Genomic DNA, 12,750 nt, shown 5'->3' on the forward strand with positions numbered 1-12,750 from the left:
ACACCCATGGGCAGTGGGCGGCGAGCCGTCACAAGACTGGAAAAACAAGCAAAGGCCGGGATCATAGAGCCCTCAGAGTTCAGCTTACAATAGCAAGAGGAATTCATTTTGGATTGAGTTTTTCTGGGAATTTACCAATGGGAATGGCTGTTACATTGTTCAATTCTTAACCATTTTGTTGTTGTTTTATTTGGACTTTTGAAAGTATTTTTCTCTGCTGACCGATTTTGGACACTATGAGTTTTGGACACTATGAGTAGATGTAATTTCAAATGGAAAATAGAGTCAGAAAGTGAAACTTTGTCCTAGAGTGCCTTGAAGTTAAGTTGATTAACGATGTGTTAGGATCTGTAATGATCCATTATAGAAAATCTTCAGAGGGCCGGCTTAACTGCAGATATTTTTGGTCCTGGGAAATTATAGTGAGGACCAATAGTTATAATCAAGAGGGCTGTTAATCTTTCTTCTTAGTTGGACAATTCTCTCTGACAAGAACTTGGTCAAAATCAGTGGTTAAAACTAATCGAGACCAGAGCCGTGGGTGTGAGCTCTCAACATCTCTGCCAGAACTCATAAAGCACAAAACATTCATCCAAGCCTCAGCCCCACCTCCCAGGTCTCACCAGATCTTCCCCGTGGAACGGAGGGACTCACCCGCCGCTGTCCTACTTAGGCTCTGTGATAATGGCGCCATGACCAAAAACTAGTCGGGCTTACACAGCCCACTCACTGTCCATCATTGAGGGAAGCTGAGACAGGAACTCGAGGCAGGAACTGAAGCAGGGGCCACGGTGGACCGCTGCTTACAGCCTTCCTCCCACGCATGCTCAGTGTGCTATCTTACACCACTCAGGACCACCTGCCTAGGGGCACCGCTCAAGGTGGGCTGGAAAATGCCCCACAGGCTTTTCTACGGCTAATCAGAGTAGGAATCGTCTTAATTAAGGTCCCCTCTTCCCAGAGTACCCTAGAATGTGTCAAGTTGACAAAAGCTAGCAACACATTGCGGACAATTTCTTAGACAGAGAGAGTAGGATATTGAAAGGCATCTCTTATTTTCTGCAAGCCTAATAGTGTTGGTGCTTTTATTTCCTGCCATTAGAATCAGCAAGCTGGTTTACACACGGGCACACACACACACACACATACACACACACACACACACACACACGCACACACGCACGCACACACGCACACACACACGCACGCACACACGCACACATGCACAGTCATGATCAAATAGTAAGCAGATAGGACCTTGTGAGACAAAATGGCTTCTGCTTCTCCCTCCCTGCCTTCAGCCTTGACTCTGGCTAGGTCGTGCCATTCCTGTATTGAGAAGACAAGTTTAGCGACCATTGGGACCACTCCCCTTGAATCTTGGCCTTATCTTCAGTCTCTGATAAGAGTCTCAAGGTTTTATTTTAGAGTAGGAGACTTACTGGAAGATTCCCGCAGGCATTTGTCAGCTAGCGTCAATAAACCGGTGCTGTGGTTCTCTCTGAGAGAGAACTCCGAGTGTGTGCTCCCTTGGGGAGGTCAGATGGGAGAAAAGGAGGTGGCAGATCTGGGTGTAGAATTTTACTGCAAAATTCAAACAGTTTTGGTGGTGAGACAGCTATCTTCTGCCATCTTTTTTTTTTTTTTGCATTTTATTTATTTATTTAGTGTATTTCTCTCTCTCTCTCTCTCTCTCTCTTTGTGTGTGTGTGTGTGTGTGTGTGTGAAGTAGTTGAGGAATGCTTCTTTTGGGATTTGCTTCTCTGTCTACTCTGTGTTGGGGAGACTGAACTTAGGCTGTCAGGTTTTCTAAGCAAACGCTTTACTAGCTGTGATGGTTTGAATAAGAAGAGCCCCTCCCTCCACTCCCTCCCCACCTGTTCATATAGTTGACTACTTAGTTGATGGGATTCTTGGATCCACTTATAAGCATTAGGAGGTGTGGCCTAGTTGTAGTAGATGTGGCCTTGTTGGAGGAAGTGTGTCACTGGGGCTTTGCGTATTCAAAGGCCCAAACCAGGTCCCCAGAATCCCCCCCCTCCCTCCCTCCCTCTCCCTTCCTTCCTCCTTCCTGCCTTAATACCTGCTTTCATGCTCACCTGTGAGAAAGGACTGAACCCCCAAACCTGTAAGCAAGTACCCAATTAAATGCTTTCCTTCCTAAGAGTTACCTTGGTTGTGGTAACTCTTCGTAGCAGTAGACCAGTGTCCAGGACACTGGCTGAGTGTCCTCTGGCTCCATCTATCTATCTTTAGGGACAGGGTCTTATGTAGCCTAGACTGGTCATGAACCCCTGATTTTCCTGCCCCCAACTCTAAGTGCTAGGATTGCACGTGTATACAGGTTATTTTCTGCATTTGAAATGTCTTACAAGAGGTTATCTAGCTCTTCCCCAAAGAAATTCCCCAAAGGTTACCCAAAGAAAAATTGAGAAAGAACAAGAACTTTGAAAAAGTTAGAATTGTTTTTAAGACATGAAAACTAGCAAAACACATGAGTGTTTTACTTGCATGTATGTTTGCGCACCACGCATGTGCCTGGTACCTGCAGATGTCAAAAGAGGCTATCCACTTCCTTGGAACCCAAGTGGCAGCTGGTTGTAAGCAGCCATGGGGATTCTGGGAATCAAACCTGGGCCCCCCACAAGAGCAGCCAGTGCTCTTAACCACGAATTTTTATTTATTTATTTGTTGTTTGTTTAATATAAATACACCTTAGCTGTCTTCAAACACACCAGAAGAGGGCATCAGATCCCATTACAGATGGTTGTGAGCCACCATGTGGTTGCTGGGGTTTGAACCCAGGACCTCTGGAAGAGCAGTTAGTGCTCTTAACCGCTGAGCTGTCTCTCCAGCCCTTAACTAGAGATTTTTGCAAATGTGAGTGACTGCCTTGCTTGGTGAGTAGCTGTTGCTATTCCAGGGATAGAAAAAGTATAAAATGAAAGATTATTCCAAAGCAGTGAGCAATATTATTATATTAAGTGAGTGTAAAAATTCGTCATTTTAACTAAAAAAAAAAAAAAAAAACTCTTTATACTTTCTAGCAACAGAAAATGAATTTCTCTGTGTCCTCGGGTATTTAAAGGCTTTTGGCTTGAAGGGTGCCCGAGTATTCCATTCTTCGAATCTCCCTCCCCGTGACTTGAGCCAATTTTCTCTGTCACCCCGGTAGTCTCCCACTGCTGCCTACTTTGTGTGATAGCTCTTCAGTGTGACCCAGCTCTTGCCTTCTGAGGCTCCTTTTGAAAATTCAGATAGATCATTGCAAGGATGGGTGGGCACGGAGGAAAGGATGAGGGTGAAAACTAAAAACAACAACTACAACGATGACAACAACAAAAAGGCAGCAGCCAGGGTGTCATGGATCTCTGAGTTCAAGGCCAGCCTGGTCTACAGAGTGAATTTCAGGACATCCAAGGCTACAGAGAGAAACCCTGCCTCAAAAAGGAAAAAAAGAAAAAGAAAGAAGGAAAGAAAGAAAGAAAGAAAGAAAGAAAGAAAGAAAGAAAGAAAGAAAGAAAGAACTCTTTCTTTTGCTGCCATCATCAGGGAGTCTCATTTCATCCAAATTCTGTCCCCCCCTCCCCCGATTTCAGGACAGCCTCTGACACTGGAGACATATGGAAATTGGCAATTAGGGAACTGATCTTTTGTGTGTAAGGAAAACCGTTCAAGCTACTACTTACCTAGGATCACAAATGAAAGGAGTCAGACTTCTGACGACAGATGGACAGATTAAACACCTCCCCGTGTTCTAACAGCCTGAGTTAAAACCCCTTAGTTAAAAAGTAAACAGAGATACTCATCAAGGTGGACAGCTTTCAGTGCAGAAGCTTGTGATTTGGGAGCTGGGAGTGGGGCGCTACCCAGAAACCATCTTGTCCTAACAAGAGGGAACTAGAACTTCAGTTATTACAAACCTCATTTACAGGGCCAAGCCTCAACCCAGGATATGTTTCTCTCCTGATAAAGATCAACTTTCTTCTTGACTTATTTTAATGAATGCCTAACATGAAATTGAGGGTATCTTTGTTTTAAAATATAGTTTATTATTATTATTTAGGAAGGATTCTCTGGAGAAGTGGGTAGGGCAAGGATGGCTCTCCTATAAAGCAGATGAGGGCGAGCAGAACACCCAGATGTGCTGTGAGTGGAGAGCTCCTTTCAATCTGCTGAGAACCAGCAGGCTGTCTCCACTCGCACCTACGGTGTCTTCTTTTTGGTGTCTTGCAGTTGGATCACCTTTTGTCCCCCAAGACATGGTTTCTCTGTGTAGCCTTGGCTGTCCTGGAACATGCTCTATATAGACTAAGCTGGCCTGGAACTCAGATCCACTTGCCTCTGCCTCCCAAGTGCTGGCACCAAAGGCTGCGCCACCACACCTGGCAGGGTGATCTTTCCTTAAGCATCTCGTTCTGTATTTGCCCTCTTGGCCCTCAGTTCCTTGTCTCTGTGGTATGGACGGTATGGACGCTGAGCTGGCAGTTTGAAGTATAAATATTTCTTTGAGATGCTAATTACCTGGACAGTAAGATGAAGTCTGGAGAGAAGAGTCTGGAAGTCAAGCAGACCTGAATTTAACTATCGTCTGCGTCACCAATAGTGGTCTGAACTGGTAAGGCATTTCTCTCAGGAGAAATGCTTAAAAAGAAGATGTTAATACTCCTCTCAGAGTAAGGTTCTGATAGGGAAGTGTGGGGATGGTTCAGCAATGCTGGGATTGCACCTTTCCTTCCTTTGCTTCTTCCTTTCTTTTCTGGGGAGGAGACAGGGTTTCGTGGAGACTGCCATGGAGACTGCCTTCGAGCTCACTTTGCAACAGACAGTAACCTCCAATCGCCATCTTCCTGCTGTCAGCTTCCGACAGTAACCTCCAATCGCCAGCATCCTGCTGTCAGCTTCCGACAGTAACCTCCAATCGCCATCTTCCTGCTGTCAGCTACCGACAGTAACCTCCAATCGCCATCTTCCTGCTGTCAGCTTCCGAGAGCTAGGATTACCGATGTGTTCCAGAGTGGCCAGGTTGGGTGGTGTGCAGGGACCAAATGCAGGGACACCTACCTTCTGACCCATATCCCCAGGCCAATTTTAGCTATTATTGTTTTTGGCTTTCTTGAACATTAGTAGTGCTTGGTTATTTGTAAATAAATATGAAACAGACAGATCTATAAAAACAAACAAACAAAAACTAACAATTTTATTTTGAGTTCATGTATTATTTTTATAAAGAAAATCACTAAGTATATTTTAAAAAGTTTCTATTTGCTTGCTTGCTTTTGGGGTTGGAGGCAGGTATCAGCATGTAACTCTGGCTGGCCTAGAACTTGCAGTATAGACTAAGCTGACCTTGAACTCACAGAGATCCTCCTGTTTCTGCCTCTGATGTGCTAGGCTTAAGAACATGCACCACCATGCTCAGATTTAAAATCAAGTTTAATGTAGGATAACAACAGAACAAAACAAAACAAAACAAAACCCCCAGCAAGACAGAGACTTGCCAAACCCTGAAGTGCTTGTTGTTGATTAACCTGGTCTTTACTGGAGTCAGGTCAGTCACTGTGACAGGAAAAAGAATGAAAAGGGACAAGGCCGCAGAGACAACTCATTCGGCAAGCAGGTAAGAGCAGGCACTACTCTTGCAGAGGACCTACACTGGAGTCCTAGCACCCACAGAGCTGACAGTTACCTGCTGTCTGGTTCCAGGGCATCTGATGCCCTTTTCTGGCCTGCAGGAGCTCTGGCATACATGCAGTGCACAAAGCCATATATATATATGTGCACTTGCGCGCATGTGCACACACGCCACACACATACACACACACATACATGTGTACATATGCAAATATAATAAATAAGCCTTCAAATGCATTCTTAGAAAGTGAAAGGGATTATCTCCCACATTCTAAAACGGGGCCAATAGTGGATCTGATTGAAAACTGATTATGACTGCTCTGCCCTCTCCTGCTGGCTCCTCCCTCCTCGTGGAGTAGATTCCTCTTTCTCAGGCCACTCTGGTGACTCACCAATGTCTGCCAAGCTTATTTTGCCTTCTGCCAAGACGACTTTTCTAGGTAGGGCTTAATTCCTGTTCATTGTGGCTAATGGATTTCTTTTTCATTTTTTTCTCTCTCTTTGTTTCTCTCCCTCTGTCTCTCTCTGTCTCTCTCTCTCTACATATATACATATATATGTATATATATATATATATATATTTCACAAGGCTTCAATATATATTCTTTTTTTAAAGATTTATTTATTTTATGTACATGAGTACATTGTAGCTGTCTTCAGACACACGAGAAGAGGGCGTCAGATCACATTGCAGATGGTTGTGAGCCACTATGTGGTTGCTGGGAATTGAACTCAGGACCTCTGGAAGAGCAGTCAGGGCTCTTACCTGCTGAGCCATCTCTCCAGCCTTCAGTATGTATTCTCAACCCTCCAGCCTCTCCCTCCTAACTTCTGGGCTCACAGAGCAGCCTGGCGGACGTTTTGGTGAGGATTCTTTTTGCTGGATGGGCCACTCCACCTCATGCCTAAGGACACGGCTCTGGCTTGTTTGGTCCTCTTGTCTCTCCCTGCTACCTTCCAGCATATGAAGTAAAGCAGGGACTCTACCCTGCTTCTCGGGTTCTGTGGTGCCTTGCGTAGGGCCTGGCCCACAGTGGCCACTCTGTTAAGGAAACGGGGTTCCTATGTATCTGACACCTTCTTAGTGGGAGCTAAGGACGGATAATACATATAAATGGGAGTGTCCTTCAGCCCAGGGCTGCGTGCCCACCTAGAGAGCAGTGGGATGAGGTCACAGAGACATGTGGAAGGGTTTTGTATCAGTTTTATCTCTCCAACTCCTAAGGCCCGTAGTATATTATATAGTCATTGGGTGATACTGTGTTCCTATCCCCAGACTTCAAAATAATCATTGCTCATGGTTTTCATATATATATATATATATTTGAAATTAAAAAATATAATTACATTGTTTTCCCTTTGGCTTTCTTCCCTTCAACCCTTCCTGTGCACCCCCACCAACCCTCCTCTCTCTCAAGTTCACAGACTCTATTTCACACTGTCTGTCTGTCTGTCTGTCTGTCTGTCTGTCTGTCTATCTATCTATCTATCTATGGGATATATATATATTTTTTTTTTTGGATTTGATTTTTTTCGAGACAGGGTTTCTGTGTGTAGCCCTGGCTGTCCTGGAACTCACTCTGTAGACCAGGCTGGCCTCGAACTCAGAAATCCGCCTGTCTCTGCCTCCCAAGTGCTGGGATTAGAGGCGTGTGCCACCACCGCCCAGCTTATATATATATATTTCTAAATAAATGAATGCAACCTTCTTGGTCTGTTAACAGTTAGCCGTGTGTATGGGTCCAGTGAGGCTCCTCCCGGGAGAGCACTATCTCTCTGACTCCCAGTGCTCCCTAGGTGTCTGCATTTGTCTGAGACCCTAAGAGATCCCGCTTTAACCGAGCATGTCTTAGGTGCCATCCTTGTTCAGCCCTTGGTTAGGCAGTGGTGGAGATGAGAGTCTTACACCTTTTGTGCTGTGTATTCTTTACAGAATAAGCATACAATTATTACATAAATGTGTCTGTTATAATAGTCCAGGCTTATAAGTGCTCCTAGTTGGATTTATAGAGTGAAAGAAAACACCTTCACTATACTAGGCGCCCAGCACACTTACTGTAAAACGTCCTGGTTAAAAAGAGCTCATTTGACCTTTATTCACAGGATGTGCTTTCTGTTTAACTGACTTTTTCTACTCTGAAGCAGAGGTTTATACATTCCAAGATAGGAGTCAATTATCAGGTAAACACAGTAATATCCAATGACTATATACTATGAGACTTAGTTTTTAAGTGATTTGCATTTCTGAACACAAAGAATTCAAAATATTAAACATATTTTGGGTATATATTTGATGAATGTGATTGTTTTGTCTGCAAATATATATGCGCACCATGTGCTTGCCACATGAAAAGTGAGAGAGGGGGCTGGAGAGATGGCCCAGCAGTTGGAGCACTGGCTGCTTTCCCAGGGGCCTGATTTCAACTCCCAGCAACCACGGGGTGGCTCATACCATTGTTAATAGGATCTAATGCTCTTTTCTGATATGCTGATGTACATGCAAATGTAGTACTTATAGACATAAAATAAATAAATCTTAAAAAGAAAGAGAAAGAGAAGCAAGAGAGAATAAAGTGGTGTGGTAGGAGGTGTGTGCACGACAGGTTTAATAGGACGGTTTTGCAGACAGGTTAGAGAGGAAGCGAGCCAGACACAGATGAAGGAGAAGTCAGGGGCTTAGAACAGAGCCCAGAGTTAGTGTGCGACTAGACAGAGCAATTCAGTCAGAAGCCGAGAGAAGCCAGATTGACTCAGTCAGCTTGGCAGATTAGCGTGTAAGGAGCCTACAAGCTTCCAGGCCTGGGTCCAGGGACGGTCTAGAACAGAGAAGGAAATGCTTTGGGCTTGGGTACGGCTCTCATTTCACCACTTCATGTGAGGAAATAAAAGTGACATTTATAGCCCAGTTTCCCCAGCAGGCCAACCAAAAGGTTATTTGCCTGTTGCTGAGGTTTTGAAAATATATTTAGGGAAGAACTTTCCAACGTAAGAGCCCACCTGTGTAGCTTCTCCCAGGTTTCTGTTTCTACAGAGTTACTTAAAATTTGAGACAGTGATGTAACCAGGTGGTGGTGTAACACATCTTTATGCTCCTCCCCTGTATGACCTGTGACTGCACTGAAGATCTCGGTCACCCATATTTTCACATAATGTGTGCTGTGTTGAGAATAATAACAGAATAGACATCTCTAGAACCAGTCGACTTGTGTACTGGAAGGGGATCAGACGTCACCACCTTAAAACATCCAACATGGCCTGAGGATTATTTTGAGCTATGGCCCCCTTTCTTGCTTGTATGTGTGAACATATATATAAATGCAAGCTGCCGCGTCTGTTTAGTGTGTTTGCATGTATATAGTTTTAAGGCTGACTATTATTGGATAACCATTTAGGGGGTTCATCTTTGGGGAAGATTAATTCCCCTCTCAGGAGTCCTTAATTGACTGTAACCCTTCCTCTCAGAGGGGGGGCTCCTGAGATTTACCCATTCAAGTTGGCATGCCAACTGGTGCTGTCATTGTGCAAGCCTTATTTAAGCAGCCATATTATTGAGATTTCATGAGTGTAGCTTCCCTGTCATATCTAGAAGACATAATCTTGCAGCTGACTTCCTGATCATCTATCTGGCTCTTAGGACTTTTTCCTCACTCTCTTAAGGTCTTAGGTTTGATGTGACATGTGTTTACACATTCTCAAGTGCACGCACACATTCATATATACACATGCACATACACACTTATGCATATGCATGCACATACAACTTCCCCTCCAAACCAAACCAAAATAAAAGGGTAAAAAGCCAAGACAAAACCACAGTACAGAAAGGCTCTTTGTCACCCTCGCCTGGGCAGAGGCCAGTCCGCACAGACCAGCTCACTAAGTGACCCTTGTCCTTCACTAGTTTCCCTCACATTTTTCACAATTTACTGTTTCTAGACTTCTAATCCCTTTCTCTTTTTCTTGTCACATGACAACTTAACACCCGTCTTTCTTCTGTGGTTTATATATACGACTCAGGTTCTAACTGCCTAGTGCCTTTGCTTCTTTTCTGGAATTTTCCACATTCCTATGAATACAAATTGGTGCCAAAGAAATGTCTCAGTGGTTAAGAGCACAGGCTGTACTTCTAGACAACCTGGTTTTTGTTCCCAGCACCCACATGGCAGACTACAACTATCTGTAATTCCAGTTCAGAGGATTTGTAACGCCTATACATAAACTAAAGAAAAGAAAAGCAAAAAGAAAGATATTACTCCCAAATAAAACTTTTATGTCTTTACTCCTGTTAATCTCTTTCCTCAGTTCAGTTTTCAGGCCCCAGTGAAAGAACCTCTACGTGTGTGAGAAAGAATTTTCCTTCTCTCTGCACTTCTTAGAGTTTTGGTTATGTTTTTATTGTTAAAATTTTCAAACATTTACAAATATTTGGGCAGAGCAGAGCTGTGGCATCATACACCTTTAATCCCAGCACTCGGGAGGCAGAGGCAAGTAGATCTCTCTGAATCTGAAGCCAGCCTGGTCTCCAGTGGGAGTCCCACCACAGTCAGGGCTGCACAGAGGATCCCTGTCTCAAAACCAAAACCAAAACCAAGAGTGAAGAACTTCCTACCTTCTGGGCCTAGACTGTGGTTTACCAGGTAACGCTTACTATGTGAACATGAAAACCTGAATTCAGATTCTCAGCTCCGATAAAGGGTTAGGCTTGGAGCCAGGTGTCCTTTAATTTCAGCACTTGGGAGGCAGAGGCAGGCAGATTTCTGTGAGTTCTTGGCCATCCTGATCTACATAGTTGCAGGCTGCCCAATGCTGCATAGAGAAACACTGTCTCAAAACAACCAAAGCAAACCAAAATCCTGGTAGCAGGCTTCTGTAAACCCAGTTCTGCAGGGGAGCCGAGCCTGGCCGGTCCTAGGAATTTGCTGTCCAGCCAGCCTTGCCAATCTGAATCCACGGTCAGGCAGAGTCTGTGGAGAGAGATTGAGGAAGATGTGTGATTTGACCACAAGACTCTATATGAGTACACACACACACACACACTTTTAAATGTTGTTTTTAAAGATTTATTTATTTATTATATGTAAGTACACTGTAGCTGTCTTCAGACACCCCAGAAGAGGGCATCAGATCTCATTATGGATGGTTGTGAGCCACCATGTGGTTGCTGGGATTAGAACTCAGGACCTCTGGAAGAACAGTCAGTGCTCTTAACTGCTGAGCCATCTCTCCAGCCCCTAAATTTTTTTTTGGGGGGGGGTGTTTGTTTTTTTCCAGACATGGTTTCTCTGTATAGCCCTGGCTGTACTGGAACTCACTCTGTAGACCAGGCTGGCCTTGAACTCAGAAATCCGCCTGCCTCTGCCTTCCGAGTGCTGGGATTAAAGGCATGCACCACCACTGCCCAGCCTAAATTTTTGTTGTTGTTGTTGTTGTTTTTGGATTTGGTTTTTTTCGAGACAGGGTTTCTCTGTGTAGCCCTGGCTGTCCTGGAACTCACTCTGTACACCAGGCTGGCCTCCAACTCAGAAATCCACGGGCTAAATATTTTTTAAAAATTATTTTCTCCAGTTTTAAAAAATGATTTCTTTATTTTATTTTTATTTTATGAATATTGATGTTCTGTCTGCTTGTATGTGTGTGCAAGGGTGACAGATCCCCTGGAACTGGAGCTGTGAGCTGCCATGTGGGTGCCTGGAATGAATTCGGGTCCTCAGAGGGACAGCCAGCACTCTTCTAAAAAAAAGATTTATTTATTTATTATATGTAAGTACACTGTAGCTGTCTTCAGACACACCAGAAGAGGGCATCAGATCTCATTACAAATGTTTGTGAGCCACCATGTGGTTGCTGGGATTCGAACTCAGGACCTTCAGAAGAGCAGTCAGTGCTCTTAACCACCGAGCCATCTCTCCAGACCACTTTTAAATATCTTTGAAGGTCTTCCATGTATCCTTCATTTTACCTCAATAACAACAAACTGTTGATCAATCTTTTTATTTATATATCTAAGTTCTATCCAATTATTTTAAAGTCAATTCTACATATCATATAATTCTGTTCATGAGTATATTAATATGCATATTGAACAAAAGGATCTCAACTTCAATATTTTCATATCAAACAATAATTCTCAAACATTAGATGTTAATTTAAAATTAATTTCAATGAAATTGGAAGAATTTTATTCTGCTGAAGCAGTAGCACCTGGCAATGTCAATACAATTACTTAGACTTGAAAATGAACCATAGATTTCACATATAATGTTCACACATTTTAAAGAAGTTGAAATAGTAACAATTATAATAGAAAATATTATGAATATTTATCATATAAATTCTATTACTCTGATATTTTTGCCAGCCCCTAAAACAATATCTATGTATGAAATATTGAATTTTTTTCAACTTTTTTATTGATAGTATATCATAATGAAAAACAAAAAGAACAATATATGGTTCAGTTCACTCAGATCTCATTTGAAGGGAGCCAGACCATTGCCTGGAATGTATAGAAAATAGGAATATTTACATATAGATACAGGTTTGCATATGAACTTCCTTTTAATCATGCTAAGCTTTTGTCTCCTGGGTCCAATTTTCTCTCACTAGAATCTCATTTTTGTTGCACATTCCACGGTTGTGTTTTTCTCTAAGAAAAATGTTTTAAAATTTCAGACATATTCTACATTATTTAAAGAGTAAGCTAGTCAAACTTGTATCTGTGTTTTGCAAGATTTGTTGTTTTGGTTTGAGAGAGGCTGGCTTGGAGATCTGCGATAGCCTCTGCTGAGCTGTGAGGACAGACATATTGCTGCATCTAGCCTTTCATAAGCATTTTCTAACGTTAGCAATAGCAAGTGAAAGACCATGCCAAGTACCTGTAGTTGACATAAGATCTAAAGTGTTTTTTAGGGGCAGGAGAGAAGGCTCAGTGGGTAAGCATCTGCAATGCTCCTCCAGAGGTTCTGACTTTGGTTCCCTGTCAGGTGACTCACAATAGTAGTCTGTAACTACAGATCTAGGTGAATTCAGTGCTTCTAGTTTCCAGGTGTACCTGCCCTCATGTGCACATAGAAACATATACACAATTAAAAATAACAAAAATGAAAAACACCTAGC

The sequence above is a fragment of the Apodemus sylvaticus genome, chromosome 6 (genome assembly GCF_947179515.1).
Source record: "Apodemus sylvaticus chromosome 6, mApoSyl1.1, whole genome shotgun sequence".
Classification (NCBI taxonomy): Eukaryota; Metazoa; Chordata; class Mammalia; order Rodentia; family Muridae; genus Apodemus; species Apodemus sylvaticus.